The sequence below is a fragment of the Pithys albifrons genome, chromosome 1, assembly GCF_047495875.1.
Source record: "Pithys albifrons albifrons isolate INPA30051 chromosome 1, PitAlb_v1, whole genome shotgun sequence".
In the NCBI taxonomy this organism is placed as follows: domain Eukaryota; kingdom Metazoa; phylum Chordata; class Aves; order Passeriformes; family Thamnophilidae; genus Pithys; species Pithys albifrons.
Genome location: NC_092458.1, coordinates 14566881 through 14587490, shown reverse-complemented (window position 1 = coordinate 14587490; position 20610 = coordinate 14566881). Strand labels below are relative to the sequence as shown.

The 20610-nt window shown below is 36.2% G+C and overlaps 1 protein-coding gene across 3 annotated transcripts in view; it reads right to left on the bottom strand.

Moving 5' to 3' along the window:
- The window catches only part of NLGN4X (neuroligin 4 X-linked), a 176996-nt gene that overhangs the window by 140881 nt on the left and 15505 nt on the right, over positions 1-20610 (bottom strand). For 2 of the 3 annotated variants that reach the window (XM_071566109.1, XM_071566287.1), the window contains exon 2: positions 5630-5710. The gene's annotated coding sequence lies outside the window, so the exon portion shown is untranslated. Of the gene's footprint in view, positions 1-5629; positions 5711-6694; positions 6739-20610 lie in introns of those variants that run through there. The other variant, XM_071566194.1, reaches the window with a different exon arrangement.

Below are 20610 nucleotides of genomic sequence, written 5' to 3'. Positions count from 1 at the left end.
TCTTATCAGCCCTTTTTAAGTATTGAAAGGCTGCAGTAAGGTCTCATAAGCACCTTCTGTTTTCCAAGCTGAACAACTCCAACTATCTCAACCTGTCTTCACAGGGGAGGTGCTCCAGTCCTCTGACCATCTCGGTGGCCCTCCTCTGGACCTCCTCTATTGTGTCCATGTCTTTCTTGTACTGGCGACCTCAGTGCTGGATGCAGCACTCCATGTGGGGTTTCACTAGAGCAGAGTGAAGGGGCAGAATCATCTCCCTTCCTCGACCGGCTGGCCATGCTGCTTTAGATAAAGCCCAGGATGTGCTTGGTTTTTCGGGATACAAGTGCACACTGCTGACTCATAATCAATTTTTCATCCACCAGTATCCCCAAGTCCTTCTCCACAAGGCTATTTCAATCCATTCACCATCCAGTCCCTACTGATATTGGGGATTGCCATGACACAGGTGCACGACCTTATACTGGCCGTATTGAACTTCATGAAGCTATCATGGACCCATTACTCCAGCCTGTTGAGGTCTCCTTGGGATGGCATTCCTTCCTTCAAGTGAATCAATTGCACTGCTCATCTTGACGTCACCCACAGACTTGCTGAGGGTGCACTCAATCCCACTGTCCATACTACTGATAGAGATAATTAATAGCATTTTCCCCCCAGTATGGTCCCTTGAGAGATATCATTCATTACTGGTTTCCACCAATAATCAGTGTAGCCCTTGGCTTCATAAGCTGTATTAAAACCTGTAAAAAAAGGATTGCATGATATATTTGACTCTAGAAGCTGGAGTTGATGATTCCAGAGATCATCATCTGTCAGTTGTTTCTTCACAGTGCAGAGCTCAAATTAAGTCATGGGGATGCCAGGGGGACACAAGATTTTCCTGTTACACAGAGCTATGCCTTGTATATAAAAACTGAGGAAGGTAGCTGCTGAATGACAGATAAAGGGATATTTATTCAGAAATATAGGTGGTCTTCCCTTCCCATCAACTACTGAGTTGTCCAAACAAAACAAACATATCACAGTCTTGTGATTAATAATGCAGATGCACTGTGTTTTGAACCTTGACCAGATGACACCTGCTTACATGTAATTATTTTGCACTGTGACCTTGTACTCAAAAGCTTTACTCTACTTAGAAAAAACCCCAATACTAAGCTATTTTGAATTTCTTTATGAGTTAAAATTTGCCTATAGAAACAGGTGTAACTGACATAACATCGCTACTTGTTGTTCAGTACGGTAGATGTAAATTGAGTCATAATGATAAAACATTTTCAAGTTCAAACACTGAGATAGTAAAATTGGCACTCCAGTTCTTTGAATTGAACATGATTGAACTTTAAAAAAACCTGCAATCAATCAAATGAGCTGCCTATGCAAAACTGTGACTATTTTCTATTTCACTTTTACTTATTACTCATGATGTTATGATTCAGTGAACTCCATTATCCATGCAGTCTGTATAATGTTGAAATTAGACAATTTCAACATTATTGATGTACAATACTTTGTTATTGATGTACAATACTTTTTGTAATATGTTCAAACTAGTTTTCTACAAAATCAATTGTATTTATGGAAATGTTACTTAGATAAGAATAGTTTATGCTTCTTAAAGATTTAAGTCATGACTCATACTTTTATAAAATTATTTAGCTAGCTCCCAAAAGCTTTTAGTAAAGCTAATGAATTAAGGTAAAAGTGTTAAAATTACTCAATTACACTGCCACCTGATAGTAAATTTAATGACCTGGAAAGTTTTGGCATTTGTTATTTCCTATTGGAACAATATTTGCAAATGCTTCATATGTCCATTTCTCACTTGGGTTCTTCAGAAATTCACATGTGGACATCATTAGTGTTTACTTGCTTTTAGGTACTTTAGGTCAGTCATAGTGAAAGAGAGAACTAAATATTGGAATAAAAACTTTATGGATACATCACTTTGAATTCAAATGGAGGCAGGGAATCATTAATAGTCATTAAAGAATCCAAATGTTTTGATTCCACTACCCATCTCCATCTTTAATGGAAAACACACAATATCAGTGATGTAATGGATTTGCTAAGATTAGATTTACCAGTAACATCTCAGAGCAAAGCAGATGATGCAACTTCATTTATTTTTTTCTATATCAACTGAGCCACAGTTAACTAAAATGAATTTAGGATTTCAGAATACTTTCCCTGGGAACAAATTTGTAGACATATAGAGTGTCGTGGAACATCCTGCAAACCTAGTCAAAATCTCTTAAAAGTCTGTTTAAATTTCCAAAAATTAGGTGTTAAACTCAAATTACATGACTGGAATTTCCTGAAGAAGATGCAGTTTACAATTTTGAAACTTGCTGAAATGTTGAGTGTCATCCCCAGGTAATTGACATAACCAAACCATGAGTTCTGAGATGTTCAGCTGGTAACTTCATTAATTGCTCCTGCTTATCAACTATGTTTGAGTATGGAAAACAAATCTTCTATATAGAAGGAAGAATTTAAAACTGAGTTATTTCCTTCCTTTCTTCTCTTTCAAAATTAAGAGAATCGGTAGGAAGAATGTACACTACAGCGTCAGCAGAGCGTACATACCACAGCACAGGTCTTAGGAGCCTACTTAATTGATGGATTTCCATGTTAAAATTTTACTAATATTTCACCAAGAGAGAAAAAAAATGCAGAGAGCATTCTTATTCCACCTAGAAGTGTAAAATACAGTGAGAACCCAAAAAGAAAACTGGAGTTGAAGATGCTGCTTAACCAGAGGTTGGACTGCTCAGCTGAGCACAATTCCATTTACAGCCATAAACCCTGACAACAAAGGAAAATAAAGATTTTCATCAAATACACTGAATCTCGAAGTGCTGAAAAGTAGGCTGAAAGAGCTGACAGCTCTAAGAATGAGAATTACATTGTGCTGTTTTCCCTCAGAAAATTAAGAGTTGATCTGTTTCCTAAAACTGCCAAGACCAGAACTTGAATGATTTATTCCTACCTTCTACTATGAAGGCTTTATTTTTCCTTCACATTTGTTATCATAAATGATACAAGACAGAAGGCTTGATCAGAGTCTGAGAACATGATCAAGAATCTGACAGTATGTGGCGACATCAAAGAAACTGCACAGCACTTCACAGACTACCACAGGGCTCCGTCTGCACATTCAGCTGTCAGGTTGGGATTCTAGAGTGAAATATCACCATGTAAACTCACTTACACTTCTGATGTGAGATCAAAATATGAGGACAAAGAATGGGCCATTTTGTTGCTTCAATTTTTACTACTATATTGTGCATTGCCAGAAAGCCTTTTTTGCGTACACCAAGCAGTATGTTTCCTCTTCTTTAGAAAGATTTATGTTTATGTTGAAGAATTTTTGAGAATCTGGAATTCTGGACAAGAATGATGACAAGCAAGAAGTGTTCAAGATGTGGAGATTTCTTTCTGTATTTCTCTTAAATATAGGAGTACAATATGGTAAAAGTCATAGTTACAATCTGTACAAACTACTAGATTTTTTTTAAGCAAACACTAATAATTATACACATGCTCTCAGTTCCCCTGTTTATCCAAATGTATCCTTATTTTCTGCTGCAAATACAACTTCAAAATTAGCTTGGCCTGGGTTATACATTTTCCTGAAAACCTTCATTTCCATTTCTATTTGTCTCCTGAAAAAAATTCTCACAATACAACCTTTTTCCAGACAAAAACTTGAAATTAACACATAATTTCATATTTCTGTTGTATATCTTTGAGTACCTTGGGGTTGCCAGTTGAACATAAATGTTTGTGGCTACTTATATTTCAGGAAATTAACAGAGAAGTTGAAATAAATTTGATACCGATTTAGAGCTTCATTTTCTGCTTTCCTGTTCTTTGTTGCTTAGGATTTTGTGGTTTTTTTTTGCTTTTCATTAATGTATAGTCCAATTATCACTTCACATGAACAAGGAAATTTTCAAAAGGCACAGCTGGCTTCTGATGTCCACTAACTTGCAGTGTGAGTTAAAAGCCAGACATCAATAGGCTCCATCTCACTTTTCTATTTTAATGTTGTTTGCTCCCTTTTCTTCTCCTTCTCTCTGACTTTTCTTCTGTGCATTATGAAGAACAAACAAAATGCTGAGAAAACTAAAATCACAGTATCCCTCAGTTTCCCCTTCTTCAGCTTCTGTGGCCTATCTCAGGGTATTGTGATAGATCTACAGATGAGACTTTTCCTACCTGGAACATGGCAGAGGCTTATTCTAGTGCAAGACAATGTAAATCTACCAATATTTGTTAGTTCCAAAGAAATTAAGTTATTATTTCATCTTTTTACTCTTCAGTTTTGTACTTTTTATATCCACATTGTATCTTTTATCGCAGCTGCTTGGCTTTTTCCTGAAAAAATGTCATGAGTTCTCTGAAGTAATTGAATTCTGTGTATGGCATTCATGCATATTCACTATAGTAACCCCTAAGAGTTCAGATGTTATCATAATCAGTGTGGATGCTAAACTATTAAACAGACTTCTGTTCATGAAACATTTTTTATTCAATTACATTTAAATTGCCACAAACTGGAATAAACATGGTTCAGTGATGCAAAAGTCACAGGAGTTTTCAAAGCTGTTATTTTCTTTATCTGAATTTTACACTTCACAGAATGGTACCCTTGATTCTTATAACTAACCTGTCATACTTTGAATTATTGCTTATTCACAACTTTATTATCACATCAGATCTTTTACTATTCCTTCTCCTTGAATTTAGGACCCAATGTTAATATGAAATTGAAACATGATTGTACTGCAGCTAGTCCAATGGCTGCAGAAAAAGTTACATCTGCTTTGAACTTCATGGACAATATGAACTAAGAAGGAAGAATGTGCATCAGAGAAACTTTTCTGATCATTTGTGTATGTCATTCCCTTCTCATTAATCAGTGTTTCAGGAACAGCATGAAAGAATGGTAATTAGAATAAGGTAATAAGGTGTTTTATAAATAGAATATATTCTATGCACAGATTTTTAAATTAAACCCTTCTCACATATCTATATTGATAGAATGTTTATATATGTGTGGGCATATATATACATATGTGTGTGTCTCTGTGTATGTTATATATATATTGAAATATTTTATATTTTGCTAACAAAATGAGAGAAAAATAGATCTTTATGGTAATGATATGAAACAGCAATCAAGCTCCTTTTTAATATAGTACCATAAGAACTTTGAAACCCAGCCTTGTTCTGCAAACTTGAAGACTGTCATCTCTCTCTGGTGCTGTATGGCCTGGAAACCCCAACCCTTACTAAGTAATGGAGGCACAATGGCCAAATTTAACCTCGTGTCTTTAACTACAAACTGATTGGTATCATCCTATACTTATAGAACTGAAAAATAGTAACAATTCATGCTTATCATGAATAGGCACAAAACAGCATTAGTGTTTAGAATGGACTATATTCCATGTTCCATTTTATGAACACATGGCAAACAATGTTTTAACTGGATGTGTATATTGCAAAGATATATTTCAAACACATTTAACAACACCAGTAACAGACACTTGCTATAATTTCTTTTACATATTTTTACAGAAAACAGAATTGTTATGAACATATTTTTAGTACTTACCACTGTGTTGTATTTTTGAGAAGGCTTCAGGATCCCCCCATAGGAGGAAGCATGATGTCATTTTTCTTACAGCAGTTTTTCCTGTTAGGAAGAAATATACAGTGCTCCTCAGTAAATAAATTTAGAAAAACATGCTTATGTTTCACAAATAGTGAAAAAAGGTTACTTAGTAAATCACCTGTAAAAACAGATATTATACATATTCAAATATAAAATATAAAATTCAAATATTCCAATATAAAATTCAAATATTTAAGTATATTAAAATATAAATATTCAAATGTTTTTAAAAAGATGTTTGACTACTTTTTATTCTTTCCTAGGTATAATTCAAAACTGTAGTTTACACTTCAAATGACATTTCAATGGATAGACTATTTCTCAAAACTCTATCCATTTTAGATAGACTATTTAGATAGATTAAATGCCAATATTTATCAAAAGTCTGTTCTCTCAGGACTACCTTAAGACACTGCAATTTAAAACTCCAACCTTAATAGTGTTAAGAAATTTATTTCAGGTAATTTTAATATGTTCCAAGATTCTATTAAATTAAATACTTCTCTTCCCTCAAAAGCCAGCCAAGTTGCTTTTATGGCATTTAGAGCTGCACATATTTTGGAGGAGAAACTCACATACTGCTTGTATACTTATTTCTGTATCCCTCATAAAGTACCAAGGCACTTCTTATTATTTATTCTTATTTTCATTAAATTTATCAGCAGAGAGATTACAGATTCTGCAAATTTTAATCACAATGAATACTTTCTCATTGATGTTTTGACTCACTACAGCCAAACCACTCCCTGTAAGTGCAATTTATTGCAACAGCTGCAAACATAGGCCTCAATTCTGTGTAAACACAGTGATTATCCTTATAAATTGGAATTAATACTAGTGGATGGCTAAACACACATTTGAAAAGGAGAAATTCTGAAATACAGAAGCAAAGCAGTATTGCTTATGAATAAGGGACGTGTGAAACTCCCTAGCTAAACTGTCAAAGTGACCATCTGGACACTTGCTGCAGGGGAAGCCTGGCAACACTGCAAATTTTATACACACCCATTGAGGAATCAGATGTTGAAGTTTAGGACAATCTTTATTCCAAGCTATGGTAATGTCTTAAATCCCTCCACATGAGAGTGGCACTTTTACTGGAGATTTCACTGCTCACATAGACTTTGACAGCCATTCCAATTCTCCAACAGTAGTAGGTGATTAAACCTAGGATATAAGAAATAAGGATGGATTTAAGGAATGGCTGTGAATGGCAGTGAAAATCTGCTAAGGCTACCACAGCTTCCCTTCTCAGTTATTTTAAACTTACTTTTCTTTATTTCAGTAACCTTTATAGCTTAATTCCTGCTACAGGAAGGGAATAGAACAAAAGTCACCTCAGCTTTACTGGTAAACATGAGGATTTCATTTACTGTCTCTCCATGGTACCAAAAAAGTCTCCAGCTCTAAGGCATAAAAAATGAATGAAGAAAGTACTATCTGTGCACTAGATTTTCCAAGTTTATCTTTGTAACATATGTATTTATCCTTTTCACCTTCACATTGTCTTAAATTGTCTTCTAATTGCCCTTGACAGACTGATATTTGCAGATGACTAGATTAACAGTTTAAACTTTATACATTCTAGTAAACCACAGTGCCCATTTAACAGATCATGTTTAGACTTTACCTCTGTAATTGCTCTCAAAAAAGCAACAGCAAATACTGAACTTCCTTTATATCAGGAAGCATGGGCACACGTTGAAAAACTAGCAGTTAAATTCTAAGACAAAATATAGACATTCTCTACATATATTTTTCATTATAAGAGCTACTTTATCTTCATATTTGGGACAACTGATTTCCTCAATTATAAAATTTTAATAGAAATATTAAAGGAATTTTGCAGTCCTTCGAAGCATATATTTCTGAAATCTGTAACAGGTTTGCTCACCATTCCACAGACACATACATAACCTGAATCCAATTATGCTATAATGGCCCTAGTTTTAATGTTACCCAGTTTCCACTTACTTACTTGACTCATTTCTCAGAATTATCACAACTGCCTCTGATCCTATACGTGATACAACAAGAAGCATCCAATATTAGCATCCTGTTACTGTATTTACACAGTTATCTCAGTCTTTATCTTATAAATATGTCAGTGGAGGTTTAGGTTGGATATTAGAATAAGGCTGTTCACCCAGAGGGTGGGTGGGCACTGGAACAGTACTCCCCAGGGAATGGTGACAGCACCAAGCCTGACAGAGTTCAAGTAGCCTTTGGATGATACTGTCAGGCACATAGTGTTACTCTTGAGGATGGTCCTGTGCCAGTTTAAGAGCTGGACTCAAAGATCCTTGTGGTGCCCTTCAACTCAGCATGTTCTGTGATTCTGTGAAATAAAATCTCTGTCTCATTAAAATTTTCTTTCATTTTGTTTTGAACATGATGACTCACTCTCTTCAGCTATCCCTAATTTCTCTGAGACCTCTTGGCAATACCTAGATATAAGGTAAAAAAATATTTATTCTTTGATGTTCAGTTTTATTCAACACAATTACTGGACTGTTGTAATTAACTTCTGTTTCAGCAGATAGGTTCATGAAGTCTCCCTAAGAAAATGTACCCTTTTGAATTAAACCTTAGCATCTTTAAATACATCTTTAAACCTGTAACTTTTATATTGTTTACCCACTTTTCCCCATTGACTCAGTTTCATATCAAGTTCTTTCTTTTGAAAAGTTTCATAAAGAGCTCTCCACTGCTAAATCGGAAAACTTCATACATAGTGACCATTTCATAGCCATTAATTTTCAAATTTTTTGAACTATCAACAAAATATCAGCGATTAAACAACGGGTCATAGAATCATAGAATATACTGAGTTGAAAGGAACCCATCAGAACCACCGAGTCCATCTTCTGACCCTGCGCAGGACACTCCAAGAATCAGACTGTGCACCTGAGAGCACGGGTAAATGCATCCAAGCAGTTCTATGATGTTCTCTCAACACCAATAGCCCAGAACGCAGAATTTCAGCTAAGCAAATGTTGCTATTTCAACTGTTTATTGCCTTGATAGTTTGAGAGGAGGGGGTTGTTCAGAAGAGGAAAGCCAGCTAGAGGCAGATTTCACAGCAGGAAATAGATGCAGACCAGGTAGAGGAGTATCAGAAATATGCAAATGAAGTAACTTTTTTCACTAATTAAGGTATTTGAAAGTGAAATAACTAAATCTGACCATAGGCTTCCTTTGTATTTAGGGGGGGAAATAGGGATCCTGAATTGAAGAAGGCTTATTAATCTTCATGAGTCCAACTGTGGTCTTTAAGTTAGAAAACAAGCAATCTGCTCTAGACATACACCTACTGAGGTAATGTTGATTTTCAGGTATCTAAGAAATGAGTGCTGGCATCGTATTTTCTTTACTTGAACCAAGTGTAATTAAGTATCACATAAGGCACTGGCAGTGAAATGTAACTTTCTCTTTGCTAAAAATACACCAACTCTCTCTTTGCCTAAAGAGAGGAAATTTACTAATAAGAAAAAAATTCTCATTTTGCAGAACCATTTTTCAATTTTAATTGAAAGAAGCGCACCAGAAAAAGACAGGAAGACTCTCATCTACACACTCCTTCTAAATGTACGTATTCTGAGTTACCCTCCTTGTCTTCAAGCAGACCAGAAAGATATGGTGAAACCTATGTTTCTTCTTTCTTCCTCTGACATAGTAATTCCTCATGATTTGCTGCTCATCTCTTTCTGTTCTAAATAGTTAAACCTATGAACTTCTCTGTGTACCTCTGGTCTTGATTTCTGCCTGTCCCATAAGAATACCATTGTGGTAGCATAGTCAGAGTAGAGTAAGAAGGAAAAAAAAGATGGACACTCTTCTGAAGGCAGAGGTGAAGGAGCCACAAGTAACCAAAATATTCCATAAAACTGGTGGGTGGTTTCAGAGAGAAACTACAAGAAAATGAAAAAATTAGGATTGTACAAATCTGTGGCAAGGTCTAAAGGCAGAAAAAAGTCTAGCAGAGACCAAAGATGAAAAGAGAAAGCAGGCAGAACAGCCTAACACAAGCAATAAACTGAGACCGCTCTTCAGAGAAAATGGGCTGCTACAAACATACAGCTGCAGCAGCAGAGCAATAACACAGAAATGGAAAGGCTGACGCCATCTCCACAGGATGCAGATAGGGAGGAGAAATGAAGCTGTGTGTAGAGGTGTGATGGCAGCTAGGAACAAGTGATGTGAATTTGCAGTGGACATTATTTTTTCAAAAAAGGACTAATATTTCTTGAGAAATCTTGCCTTCCAAATTATTTAGAGATGAGTCTTTGGTAATATGACTGGCAAAACACAGGTTAATTTTTCATGTGGGCTGCATCAGAATCATCCTGAACCACCTATCAAAATAAAGATATTATGTGTGACACAACATATAAGACTGGCTGAGATCTTCTCATCCAGAAAATAAATGAAGGTAAATATCTGAAAAGCATAAAATACACATTTCATTACAAAACTTCAAGGATCTAAGAATGACACTATTGGTACAATGAGGTTCCAAACAATAATTAATACTACAGGTCAAAAACCTGGAAAGTTCCAGAAAAAAAGTAAACTATGCTGAGAGGAAAAACCAAAACAAATCCAAAATACAACAACCAGGCTGGAAACAAAGATGTTAGACTCACTTTGAATAAAAACAAAACAAAGCTTCTGAAGAATTTGCAAACTGCTGTGAGAAGTCAAGAAGAATTAAACTCATGAAGCCTGAGTCCAAAACAGCAACACAGACCAGAGAAATGTTGATGATGCAGAAGAGAGTAATTTGCCATGTTAAGAAATTCTGAATGGTAAATGGAATGATAAATCCCCTCAGGGAAACTCCAGGCCAGAAAGTAACAATGCCAAAAAAGCATGTACAACAAGACATAGAAGAACCAAATGACATGAGAAATGCTAAGTCTAAGGTCAAAGAGAAGGGGAGAGAGCTAGTCCTGTGTCAAAAGAAAAGGTTGAATTTCAAGCCAGGAATGAGAGAAAGGCCAAGCCTGAGATTAAGGAGGAGGAGGAAAAGGAGGCCAAGATACAGCTAAAGGAGAAAGACAGCAGAAAGCAGAGGGGAAAAGATTAAAAAAAAAAAAAAGGACTAAGGACAAAACTGAAGTCAAAGCAACAAAATCCAAAGAGAGCTCAAGACCATGCTGAGACATATTGAAATTAAAGATCAGATGGAACAGCAAGAGCTCCACATAATAGCCCTCAAGCTTGTCAAGGTACAGTATTCAGAGGTTGCAGATAGGGAATCAGATGAATAGAAGACAGAATAATCCACCCAGTGGCATGGAGTTCAGATGATCTTTTAGTCCTCACTTCAAGTATCTAGTTAAGTCTCCTTGGGCCTTTTAATATTTTTTCTGTTTCTGAAACTAACAGCAAGAAATATATGAAAAAGCACTTAAACTGCTATTACAGCAAAGCTCTTGCTATGCTTGAGGTAATGTTAATTATCTCTGTCACTTCCAAGTTATTACTAGTAAAGCAGTTACCTTTGATGAAATTAGATATGCCTCTCTATGTTCAAGCAAATGTTGATAAATATATCTACGTTTCTCCCTTATGACTTTTTTTTCCAAGATCCTAAGTAATTCAGGAAGAAATTATCTTAAACTTTTCATAGCCAGAAAGACTGAAATTACTAAAAATTCATTCAAGAAAAATTAATAAATGAAAACCATCTCAAAAGTGGAAAAATTTTTCTTTTTTTTACGTAATGGATGTGTCAAATACCAGCACTGCAGGTTAAGCCACTGAGGTGTTTTTCACACACCCAACACAAATGCAGTGTAAGGTAAAAGAAATTGCAATCTCAGCCATCAAACTGAAACGAGGACATAAAAATCTGTCTGGTTTTAGAATTTTCCTATCTAGCTGCAAAAATTTCCATTCTTATACTATTGAAACACTGTTCCAGGGGACAAGACATGCACAGGAAAGCTATTCCAGTTCAGTGTGAAGTGTAACTGGGAAGATGCCAGCGGTAGAAGGCAGAGGGCCCCAACTCACAACAACATCAACAAAGGCTGTGAGACTTCCTTCTCTTGGAAACTGAGCTCTTGCTCATGTTCATCTTCATGCTGTTTCCCAGTTCTCCAGAATGAAACTAAAATGTTAGTAAGTCAAATCATAGCACACGACCTATCTATATTGCATCTCCAAAGCAAATATTTGCAAAAAATCTTTCAACCTAGCATGTCCCTGAAGGCACCACCAGCTCTGACTGCCCCCAGGGTTCCCCTTGCTGTCCCCAGCCCCAGGACCCCATGGCAGCTCCCAGGGGCCATCAGTTCCTGCCCCAGCAGTGCCACAGGAGGGCCAGTCTCCAGCTCCCCACAGCCCTGCTCTGCCTGAAATGGCCCTGCTGAGCCAGGACCACCATCAGGCCAATGGTCCAGCCTGACCTCAGCCCGACAGAGGTGCCCCAGAGTCCCCACCTGCCCTGCTCCTGGCTGGGGTCACAGGTACTGGCAGACAGGACCTGCTCTGATGCCCTCCAAGACGAGCCGCTGACATTTCTGGACCCTGATGCCGTGAAACAATGTTACTAAATTCAGAACTGCAAGTGAACAGTTCATGCAGGAAAAAAATATCCAACTTTGACCAGACACACAATTACGACAAATGAGGAACACCTCCTTCTTGCAGCAGTCGTCATTCCATCCATAACATATCACTAAAATCCACATCTCCTGAGCCCGTGATACATTTTCCTCCACCCACCATCACAGAAACTATAAGCATTAAAAGCAGACACTCAAACAAAAAGCCCCACCAAACACTGCAACAGAATAAATTCACACTATCAGTCAAGAAAGAAAACTGGTTACTCCTGATTTTTTTTATAACATTCCTCTACTTCCTGTTTCTCCACCCAGAGTAAATAAAACCTTTGCGATACACCTATGCACTAAATTTCTTAACTCCAGTGAGTAACTCAAAACTAGAGACTCCAAAGAGATCTCTGTGCCTCTTGTCTGGAGAAGCTTTCATTTTTTGTTATAACCTATCTTCACCATTTTTTACATGACTGAGCCATGTACTTAGCACTTATACCTGCTACAGAGGTGCTGCCTTCAAAATTGCCTAACTGATAATTATCTTGTGAATCAGTTTCTGTCTATGTTTCCTTAGGATGTAATGTTCACAGCATTTGTTGCTAGCAAGTATTCATTTTAATGTTTGCTGCTTTGGTTTCAAACCCTTGGAAGATGGTCTTCTCCATCCAGAACATCACCATTTTAAGTAAATTATATTTTTTAGTAAAATGAATGATGTTAACTCTCTTTACAAACCTTGCTAAACTTTGAGATTATCAAACTAAAATTTTAACACAAAAACATGCCTAAAAATTGAGCAGTCAAAAATTAAATAAAGCAAGAATGGCTTTCATCCTAGTAGAAAGAATTATATTAAAAAAGGCCAATGAGGTTACTAGTTCCATTTTTCTACATTTTGCTTTAAATCATCAGGTGAAAATAAGTGTCTCAAACCACAATGGATGTACAGAGGTGTCTTCACTGGACTGCAGTCTTGGACCGTTTAGACATAATTCCCTTTCATCTAACTTGACACATCGTCTTCGTCCCTATCACTTGCCCCTTCTCCTTCCAAAAGGTATTTAATTGTTTATTCTAGGCAGTTTTTCCCTTTGTAGAGATTATAATCATGAGCTAGGGGCAGACAGAACCAGATCCTACATAGACCTATGGACTAAAACCCACATGACTTAAACTGTAAGAAAGGTATTTTTCCAACCTACTTACTTTTCTCAAAATGATTGGTAAAGAAGAATGAACAATCTTTTCTCAAAAACAACTTGTGAGGAAGTCAGAGAGTAGAGAACAACAAACTTGAAGTACAACAGCAATCTGAAGCAATCATCTTAGAAGCCTTAAAAAACAATCAGTAAGATTAGAAGCATTCAAGTATTGATTAAATAGATTTCTCTCGATTTCTCTCAATTTCTCTAGCAGGAAATTTCTTAATTCAAAATTTCAGATATTGAATCATGCTCAATAACAGGCAGAGGCAATGAGCACAAACTGAAACATGGGACATTCTCTGTGAATGTCAGGAAACACTTTTCTTCTGTAAGGGTGATCAAGCACCACCACAGACTGTTCTGAGAAGTTGTAGGGTCTCCTTCCTTGGAGATATTCACATATTGTCTGGACATAGTCCTGGACAATCAGCTGTAGGTGTCCCTGCTTGAGCACAGGATTTGGGCAAAATGATCTCCACTGATTCCTTCCAACTTCAAGCAATTAGTTATTCTGTTCTTCAGTGATCTGTAAATATATGTATGTTTCTCAAGAAAGACAGAATATGCCATCAACGTGGCAGTCTTGCCTGACTCAAAGAAGCCAGACTCCAGTTGCAAAGGTTATAGCAGATGTTCAATGTTCACTTATGTCTAATTCATGCCAGTGAATCACTACATCAATTACTCAGACCATTATTTCTCCTTACAGAGCAGAGTCATTTGGTATTAGCAACTGAAGAACAGCTTGAACTATAATCTCTGACATATCAAGTGAATATCTTTCATGATAACTGTGCAAAAGCCTGATTCAAGTCAAGTAGAACAGTGATTGCTACAGTCCTATATCCCCAGGCATTGTTCTGTTCTCAAAAGAGACACAAGAAGAAACATATTTTAATTCTTTCCTACTTTATTTAAGTCATCATAGCGAATCAGCTGCCTACCATTAAAAGTCACACAGAAGAAACAACAGCTCCATCTTCTTCCAGCACTACGAAAAACTTAGTGTCATGAAATGGGCTGTAGGTACCCTTACACCTACTACAGCCTCCTTGCCAAGAACAGAAAAACAAGACTTAAGTCTCTATGTGACAGCCATAGCCTTGTTAGCAAACACAAGGACATTTGACTGTGTTTCACACAAAGTTTATGAGAGCCCCTCAAATCTTGGAGCTTAATGGCTCTGTATCTACTGTCTTCCCCTTGGCCTCATTCCCACAGCTGTCTATATAACAAGGCCTCCAAGTATAAACACAATTCCCTTCCTTTTTGTGTATGTGAGGTTTCATTTCAACAGATAAAGTAAGTGTAAGAAAGAGGAAATGGAAAGAGAGGAGTAAAGTAACTACACAGCTGTTCCAGGTCATGGCTCAACCTGTCTATAGCCCAGTCTGCCCCAACTGTTTCAAATTATACCCCAATTTGCAGTCTAAATACAGCCAAGATTTACTTTGGTAACAATGAGCAACAACACAAAATTACAGAGAATTTAAATCTAAGGTTCCAATTCGTCTTCTCCCAAATTCAAAGAAAAGTCTTTTGCAAGAAACCTAGTGTCAGCTAACAAAATTCCATCCTGTTTTTTCTGGGCTGCCAATGAAACTATTATTTCTCCCTTCTCTCAGTGTTTTCAGGAAAGTTTTGGCAGTTTACCAAAATTATAGTATATAAAAAAGCAAATATTTTAAAATGTGTATTTTTTTAGAGCTAAAATGTGACATACAGCAGTGATGGCAACCACTACCACCAGCATCCCTCTTACGCTGGGCGTGCATGAGGAAACTAAAAGAGAAGGGATCATGTCTTGACAGGGACCTCATGACCAACCCCATTCCCTGATCTCTAGAAGCAAAAGAAGCAGCGGTGGGTTGAGATGGATTTTTTTGGACAGAAAACTAAACTGGTTACCCTCTGCAATTTGGATTTGGCGGCTGTAGCACAACCTCCCTCTTCACTACCAGATTACTCTTCTATCAGCTGAACACTTTGAAGTCCTACAGCTCAAGTGACAACAGGCCATATTGAGCCTTGAAATTTGACTTAAGATGTTTTGCAGAAAGTGTAGTAATTGGCATTGTATAAGTTTTGGTTTCCTTTTCTTTTCCTATAACTTAAAATATTCTGTGAAGATCATATGAGTAAAAACAACAGAAAAACAAAGTCAAACCAACAGGTAAGAATGTGGCCCTAAATCCTTTTGATTTACTATTACAAACACATTCAAAAATATGTGTGCAATGAATGTACGTTGTTTAACGCTTCTACTAAGACTTGAGTCAAATGCAGAAAGTTAAATTACCACTTAATCATTGGTGCTGAGTGAACCATGTAGCAAATGTTAGATAAAGGTTTAAGAGTGATGATAGATCCCTGGAACACCCACAAGAGAAACATTAACCCTTGGCAATGGGTTATCTCAATCATCAGCTAATCAACACTCCATGTACTAACTGAATTAGAATTCTCCAAAATTAGCACTGGAGAGTGTAGAATAATTAACTGAACAAGCAAATAAAAAACACAGTAATAATAAAAGCCTTTACATTTCCCCAGGGCAGGAAATCAATATGTTGGTTTGCATGAACTGAGTAAGTTGCCTTAAATGTTTCCAGTGTCTTGGAATATTTGCTGAAGATTCTAAGCTTCCCTATAGTCTAATAAATCTTCTCTTGTCTCCCATCAGAAGCAGAAATGAAAAGATTTCTTTCAATGTAGGGCTATATATAAAGTCATTGTACTGTATTTAGAACATTCTGGTTTTGGCTAGCCCTTGCTTGCTCTAGGCTGTCAGTCATCTTTACATCTCCTGCCTGCAAGAGCAATATCATACCCTGTTGATTACAGGTCATAACAAAAACAAATTTGTGATTGTCATGAGCCCAGTATCTCCCCTCTTTTTCCACTTACTTGGTTGAGAATCCAAATGCCTTCCTCTGTCCTGCTGTTACTTGGAAAAATAAAGATATTTATGAATGAATGAGCTCGAAATATGTTGGCATTTTAGTACTTCAGTTCCAAAAACTGAAAAAAATCTAGAGGTGCTTTGAGCAGTAACTAAGAGATTCATCCAGATTCCTTTGAAGTGAATACAAGTTCTTAGGAGATCAGTAAACTGCAGAAGTCAGCCCTCATATCCATGTCTCATATGTGCTGTCTTATAGACTCATACAGTGCAGTCTATTGAACAGATAATTTTAGGAGGAAATTCTGACAGGTAGCAGGTAGCTGCTACTGGAAAATTACAAACCACACCTAGGAACATGGTTGTGTAGACCTTTCAAAAGAAACATATTTTAGAAGTCTATACCACAAAAGCAAAACTGCTGTCACTTTGCAAACCAAAGGACAAATTTGACCTCAGAAAGCTCTAAGAACTGAAGATAAACCCTGAGTTATAGAGAGAAACAAGCCTAACTGACCAAAGTGGTACATCACAAACTGCATTGTAGTACTATGCAAAGACCACAGTTCAGGTCCAGAATCAGAAGTATCAGTGTAGCAGGGGGCTGTCTGCAGAGCACCCACCATCTGGAGAGCTGAACAGCACCGTTATGTCACTGTGAAGATGTGTTTAGTAACTTGGGATTGTTTGCACAGTGTTGCAAAATACTTGTAGAAATACTCCTCTGAGTACACACAGACTCCTGAAATATACACGTGACCAATATTAATGTGGAGGATAATGGTAAGGTGTAAGCTTGATCGAAGCCTGATTTTCAAAAGTTTCAAAAAAGAAGTACCTCAAAAGACCCTTCTGGTGACAAACTTCTCCAGCAATAAAATCCTTTTCTTTCCTGTGCACCACAAACTCCAAATGTTTTGTTATATTTCAAAAAGTAATTGCCTATCTGTAGAAAATTTTCCCAGCATAGGTAAGTATGCTAACAAAGATATTCTGCATGAAAGTAACAATTTGAAGTTTCTACAAATAAACTAAATCTTCCAATAATACATAATCTATATTGCAAACACTTAAAAGCATTCTAGTTTGCAGTTCTTTTTCATTTTTTTTCTATTCACATGTCTAACATGCAATTGAGATTCACAGACGGTTAAGTGATAAACATCTTTTTTGTGTCATCATCTGGTTTTAGTTAATATTTCAATTACTACATCTCCTCAATAAACAACAGGACATCAGGGCAAACGTTTATTGTTTATACTGTTGTTTTTAAATACAGCATTTAACTCCTAAAGGAGTTTTTTAATAGAGCTCTTTACATTATTTTAGGGAAGATTTTAAATTTTTTTAATAATATTCTCAGAAGTTGAAAATGAACTTGCGATATCAAGAAAAAAAATCTGTACATAGAAAACACAGCTCTTATTCTTTTGAAATTAGATTCTTGTCACGTAATTGCTTCCAAACATGTGAACAGAGATTATCACTATCCGATTATCAGAGCACAAAAAAAAATGCTACAGTTACACTCAAGGATCCAACTGCAATGTATGCCCTCATAAAAACAAATCTCCCATAGCTGGTATTCAAGTGACAATTATTCACAGTAAAAGAACCACTACAGATGGTCTTGGTTTGGGTTTTTTTAGGAATTTGAATTTTCATTTGTTTGTTTTTTTTCAATAACTACTTTACAAAACCCCCAAAACTATACCTAAAAGCCATTTAAGGTTTTCAAGTGGATGATTGCAATCTTTTTTTTGACAATAAAACCCATCAAACATTAAAATGAGCTGAAGAATACATGAACATGTACATATACTTGCACAAATTATATTTTATTAGAACTTGATTTTTTAATTTGAAAAATATTTTAACATGAGTTTCAATTAAAAAATAATCCATACATGTCTAATCCTTTAGCCCTTTTCATGTGAAAAATATGAACAGTTGCTGCTGAATTCAGAGATCTGTGCTGCAGCAACCACTACCTTAGCTATTGCCTTCTTTGGTACTCCTCAGTACAAGTTTGAAATGGAATTATTTGTCATTAATTAGAGTTATATAACATGATCAGCTATTATTATAAATAATAAAGCAAATCTTTTCCTTCCAAATTTTTATGTTGCAATTAATTCATAATGCCAAAAAGAGTGGTGGGCTTAGAATGTTCTGTATTGGCTTGAAATGAAAATTGCTGGGTTTGTTCTGCTTTTGGGAGTTCAAATTTTATGCCTTGAGTTAAATATATTTAAGCAGGCAACTTGTGGAGATTCTCATTCTGAAATACACATGAAATTTCTAGATTATATGGTGAACTTAGTCCTCTAAGTATTCTACATTGCATTTTGCCAACCCCAAAATATTCAGCCGCATGTCCACTGTTTTCTGCTTAGCAAAACTTGCAAAGGAATAGGACATGACACAGTAAAACATATTCATTATAATTATTTCAAATACATGCCATGCTCGTTAAATTTTTTTCGCCCTTTTTAAATTCAGAATAATTGAAAATTCTATAAAACCCCTCCATGTTTTTTTCAAAAGGATGTCTTACACAGAATGCATTTGGAGGTAACCAGCATATAAAATATTCTCTTTCTTTCATACATCATGATCTCCATACATCATAACTGGGTAGCTTCTATTTTTTACATATGACTAAAACCACTCAGTAACAATGTAGGATAGAAGAATGAAATTTCTTGACACCAATAACCCACAACAAACTGTGAGGAACCTGCTGGCATGCAAAAGTTCAAAAAAGAATACAGTCTGATGATTCAGGCCTCTAATATGGACCATAATAACCTCCACTTAAGGCTAGATCCTAGACTTTCAATACCATTAAAAAATATCAGACATCCAGCAATTCCACAACTCCATCAAGAAAATGTGTTGGAAAATTATAAAAATGGTCAAACATCAAGAATTGTAAGCCATGAAAAGAGCAGTCCTTTATCTTAAAAAGAGTCCTGTAATACATAAACAGAAATGACAATAAAGCGCAATTGTATAGAAATTTTCCTTCAGAAGTAACACGGGTATCTCACAGAAGGCCTTAGAACAGCAGGAAAGCCAATAGCATATAATCTGTGGAACAACATAAACTGACCAAGATCAAGTTTCATATGGTCAAATTCCTTAATTCATTAATCACAAATACTTAATTTCATTGCAAAGAAAACCTTGAAAAGGTCAATTGCATCCAAAATTCTTAATTATTTCCATAAATTGTATCAAGAGCCCAGTTTTCACATATCTGTCTACAGTTTAAAAGCAGATCTCTGGTATGCAAGATGAACCAACTCACAGGGGACTCACGGAAGATCTTCTCTTAAAACCTTTAAAAAATCTTACCAATCATCAGCATATACTTTCAATAGTCCTACTAGACATCAATTAATCTGATCAGCATCTGAGACTATGTAGACTGAAGGATGAGTAACAAATATTAGTATTTGTTATATTTTGTCATAGTTGCAACCAAAACTCACTGCATTTTCATGAGATTCAGAACGATCATTTTCAGTGGCTTCTGAGCTAAACTAGTAGTATAAAGGCCTGATTTAGGAAGTAAAAGGCACTGGCAGACAGATAAAGCCCTCACTGACCTGACAGAGACACCTTTGGGAGATGCTCATTTACAAGTAGGGAAATCACTGAAATTGAGAGCTTGTTGGTGCCTCAAACCAAAGTCATCATCACTGAACCAGGTGTAGAAAAAAGAGTGAAATTTTTGTCATATAGCTCAGCACCTATGAACATGAATTGATTATGTAAAATATGTGTACCTAAAAATAAAATGCTTTCCTCCTTGGTTCTCCTATGTGATATATTCAATAGGCATTTGACAACAATTTTTGAACATGGCCTTACTGAACACATACACAGTTCACAGTTGGAAACAGAGTAGCAGCCCTGTAAGGACCTTTCATCAAATGCTAATGAGTTAGGCATATCATAAAATAAAAAAGCAGGTTTTTGATTCTTTTTCATCCTTAGTTCTTAGAACAGTCCAGAATGGACAGAGTCACTATTTCTCAGTTTCTTCAGTTTACATCAGTCAGCCTCTAAGAGCAACTACTCTGAGACATCCAGCCATGGAATAACTGATATAATGTTCTAAAGTAGTTATTTGGACTATTAAGACACTTTTGCATTCCCCCAGTGCATAGCTTTCTCACAAAAGAGACCTGAAGCTAGGCTTAAAGACGGGATGAAAAAATCTGCCACTGTTGG